General features: G+C 33.6%; 1 pseudogene; it reads right to left on the bottom strand.

Annotated features, from left to right (window-relative positions):
- Positions 1-3180: 3180 nt before the first annotated feature.
- On the bottom strand, positions 3181-4359 carry LOC149152885 ((S)-8-oxocitronellyl enol synthase CYC2 pseudogene; annotated as a pseudogene).
- Between the last annotated feature and the right edge of the window lie 204 nt (positions 4360-4563).

The following is a 4563-nucleotide window of genomic DNA, read 5'->3' as shown; positions in this document are numbered from 1 at the left end:
TGGAACCAAATCTTATAGATATAGGGCCATCATCATGAAGAACAGAAACATGGATATAGAAAATAGTCTGACAAAATGCAAGGAACTAATTCAGATAAGAAAATACTAAAAGCCAAAAAGAGAAAACTGTGAAACATATCTGGATAGGGAAGAAAGCAAAAATGATCAGATCATATTCCCGGGATGAAGAAATCCTGAATGAAGCATGTACGGTAGCCCACAGATATCATCAAGGACCAAGCACCAGGCTCAAGAGACAGACCATATATCATCAAGGACCAAGCACCAGGCTCAAGAGACAGACCATCCTTAGATAGACGGTCCGCCTGATCATAGACGGTCCGCCTGATCATTAAAGGAGCCGGGAATGTGCTTGATTTTTTGTGCGGTCAATGTTGATTTTTATATCATTGTGAGCATGGTTGACCTAGTGGGAATATTTCTGCATTAGTTACAATTGATTGATATTTGTTGGCAAGTAGTTGAAAATAGAATGAACCTTTAAGAGGAGTCAACTTTATATACTTTGTTGCTTTTAACATTGAGAAGGGCTTAATTTTATATTTATTGTTTCATTTTTATAGGGTTAAAGGTACTATGAAAACTGGATGGATAAAAATAAGGTAATAGAAAAAAACAAGTTAATATAATTTAAAAAAAAAAAAACATTTTTTGGGTAAAAAATATTGGATGGAAAAAAAACAAGTTAATATAATTTAAAGAAATATTTTTTGGGTAGAAAAATTGGATGGATAGAAAAAAGGCAAGTTAACATAATTTAAAGAAAAACGTTTTGGGTAGAAAAAATCTTAAATAGGTAATTTTTTCATGCTTCCAGATAGATTTGGAGAAGTAACAAGTTTAAGACTATCAAACAGTGTAAAGTTCTTATGTTAGGGACCAGCTTTATTGATATATCTATTTATTCAACTTTATTGGTATATTTATTTATTTTGTAGCTCTGCTTTAAACTAGTTCATTTAATGGTAAATTTTGAATTTTTCATTTTTGGAACAAAGCAAAGGCAAATCCAATCACCTTAAGAGAAAGTGGTAAGACTCTAAGCTTTTGATCAAGTGAGACGATTCAATATTGAAAAAAATATATTTTTTAATCAAATATTTGCTACTGGAACTTGAAAGAGCATCTTTGAAGATTGAGAGGCAATCTATGGTGAAAAGGTTATAGAATCTATAAATTTGGCATAATCTAAGTGATTTCTATTTATATTCTAGCTTTGAATGGCATTTTGTTTACTATTTTTTATATTCAATGATCTTCAATATTGAAAAAACTATCTTTTCGATCAAGTGAGACGATTCAATATTGAAAAAGAGTATCTTTTTGTTCAAATATTTGCTATTGGAACTTGAAAGAGCATCTTTGAAGATTGAGAGGCAACATGTGTTGAAAAGGTTATAGAATCTATAAATTTGACATAATCTAAGTGATTTCTATTTATATTCTAGCTTTGAATGGCATTTTGTTTACTGTTTTTTATATTCAATGATCTTCTATACGTCACAATTCTTCTCGAATTTATGTCTTACACGGCGTTTCCTTTGCAACATCGGGTGCAATTACTAGTTATCTCACAATAGTTTTAGTAACTCATACATTTAAATGAAAACAAATATAATTAATAAAGAAATAATCTATTTAATTAATTATTTAATAAAAATTTATATATTTTTTCTGAGCTTATCCCATAATCCTTCATATATGTATATTTATATAAATTTATTTTATTTAAATTAAAAAAAGATAATGCATATCTATTTAAATAAAATACATGGTAAACATATACATGGTAATCAGGTTAACTAATTTAATTTAACTAATTAATTATTTAATTAATAAAATTTTATTTTTACCTTAATTTATCTAATAATATTATAAGTTTTCACATATAGTTTATTTAGTTTGAAACTGAAAAAGAATAAAAATTTTAATGTTTTTAATTTATGTTAATGAATAATTTTAGTTAATTATTAATGGATATATTGAGTTACCTATAAAATTAAATAAAAATAATTAAATCTCACAAATTAACGAATTAATTAATTAACTAACTAATTAATAAGCTTTTTTCAACTCTTGATCGAGTCCAGTGAATTGTAGCCATTTAGCCGTTTTCTTGTTGGTCTAGTCATTTCTTGTTGGTCTAGTCAATTGTGTCGTTTCCTTTCGCCAAAATTAGTTGTTTCTTTCTGGCTATTTGAATGATCGATCTCTCTATTTAATTTATCATAATCTGGTTCTTCATCTTGTCCTGACAATGAACCACACTTGTTGGTTCTAAATGCATCTACTAATTAATTTTGATGTGATTATTACCAAAAACATTCAAAAAAACCTCAATTCAATAATGTTCTTTTCTTAATTTTTTTGTTTTAGTATTTATATAAAAGCTAATGACCATTAAAAGTAAATATTAGAAACATGTCAGGTACTGTTTTAATGTTTATATATTATAATTAATATTATAATTTTTAATGTGTATATAAATTATAATTAATATTATAATTGAATAAATATTAATTTTATATAAAATGGAAAATTTTAATTATTAATATTATTTTTGTAGGAATAAGTTTTATTTTTATTAATTGTTTCTATTTTTAATAGTAGTGTTTAAGTGTGATTTTTTGGAGTTTTTAAATAATTTCTTATTTGAATCTGACAAAAAAATTGTAACAAATCTTGGTTTGTGTTGTTTAAACTGATTATTGCATATATGAATTCAGCACCCTCAAAAATCCCCGAGACACTTTAATTGTGAAGAGTACCAAATTCTAGACAACTTAAATAAAAAAATAAACTTAAAAAACATTTTAAAAAATGACACTTAAAATTACTGTTTTTCAATATCTTTTCACTAAATTAAAACCTTTTATAATAAAATTTGAACATTTAATACAACTTAAACTTAAATAGGAACTTAATTTCACATAAACGAAGTGATCTACACCGGATGGGGTTCCTACCGACCCTTACCGAACTAAAAGGACTAAAAGGAGACACCTTGACTGAGTAGACGCGTAGAAACAATTACTCGCAACAATACTGACCTGAACTTATTTTCCTGCTCACATGCCCTTAGAATTTATTTCTGTACAGTGGCTGGTGAATTCCTTGTATACTCATACTAACAGACAATATTGAATAACTCATAATGGCTCATGGAAGGAGCCTCCCATCCCTCATCTTGTCAATCCAGTAACCAAGAGACGACCCAGTATCCTTCGTACTGCAAAATCCATGATCCCTGCACTTCTCAGTGCTCGCCAAAAGCTTGAAGGGACACCTCAAAAGAGCGTCCAGAAACCACCAATTTGCCAGATGCTCCATTCTTGTCGGGCACAGAAGATTAAGGCGAACAATCTCATCCCACACAGGCCCCTTATCACACATAATCTCCACGAGGCTCAGAGATTCGTCCACCATGTCCAGAAGCGGCGGCAATTGCAGTCCAAATTTGGCAGCCAAAACAGGCCACAGCTGCTTCCAGGTGAAGGCATATCCATTAACAGCATTGAATGCCTGATTCCGAGCTGTAACATCAGTGGCAGCCCACACTTGCTGCTCGGCAACAAGCTCAGCATCGGAGGCATCCATGTATGCCTCTTCCCAGCAGGCCCGGCTTCCCGGAAACACGAAGGGCAACGCAAGAAACTTGCAGATTGTGGCATAAACCGCCAGGCTCCCGATCGCATTTATGAAAGATCGGGCAGATTGGCCGAAAATGATGCCTGGGCGGTGCACAGACCAGGTGAGGCGGCCCTCTTTCTTCTTGGCACTTTGTAAGAGCACATCCTCGAGGGCATAATAGAAATTATAGGCGTTTGGCAGGCGAGGGGTATCTTCTCTCAGAGGAAGATCCTGCGGCCCGGGCAGCGGGAAGCCGAGGGCGTGATAATGCTTTGTTCCCGTCTGCAGGCAAATGTGCTTTAGGCCTCCGGCAACGGGTAAGAGAGCATCGAGTGCATTGCAAAACATGTCGCGATTTTCTTGATAATGCTCCATTGAATCGTCTGCGAAATGGGCGGCCCAAGTGACCCAGAAGACATGGGTCACGTCTGAAAGAAGGGAGATCTTGGCCAGCGTCTCATTTCTGTCTGCCAAATCACAAGCTATGAATTGGATTTTGTGAGCGACTTTTTCTTCAAAGCAGTGATGTTGCATAGGCAGCCGTGCAATTCCATATACTTTCCATCCGGCCTTGACCAGAATCTCTGCCAGAGCAGTCCCCACTAGGCCTGTTACCCCAGCTACCAGCGCCACCTGCAGCGACTTCTCGTGGTCATCTTCATGATCATCAACTTGCTCTTTGCACCTTCCTCTCAACGCAATATCCATTTCTTCCATATTCAAGAAAATCTGCCCCTGTTATTTCATACAGAGCGCTGAATTTATATTATTTCAACGCCCATTGCTCACTTCTTGCTGGCAGAAATGACGAATTATGATTCCCATGCCGTCAAATGAGTTTAAATGATCAAAGCGAAGGCTTCCAAATTATTTATTTTATAATAATAATTAGAATGCCTGCATGGCTGGCTA

Source organism: Pinus tabuliformis, chromosome 9, assembly GCF_031772625.1.
Source record: "Pinus tabuliformis cultivar Carrire ecotype Pingquan chromosome 9, CPIR1, whole genome shotgun sequence".
Taxonomy (NCBI): Eukaryota; Viridiplantae; Streptophyta; class Pinopsida; order Pinales; family Pinaceae; genus Pinus; species Pinus tabuliformis.
The sequence above is the reverse complement of the archived record's forward strand: the minus strand, read 5'-3'. Positions and strand labels throughout refer to the sequence as shown.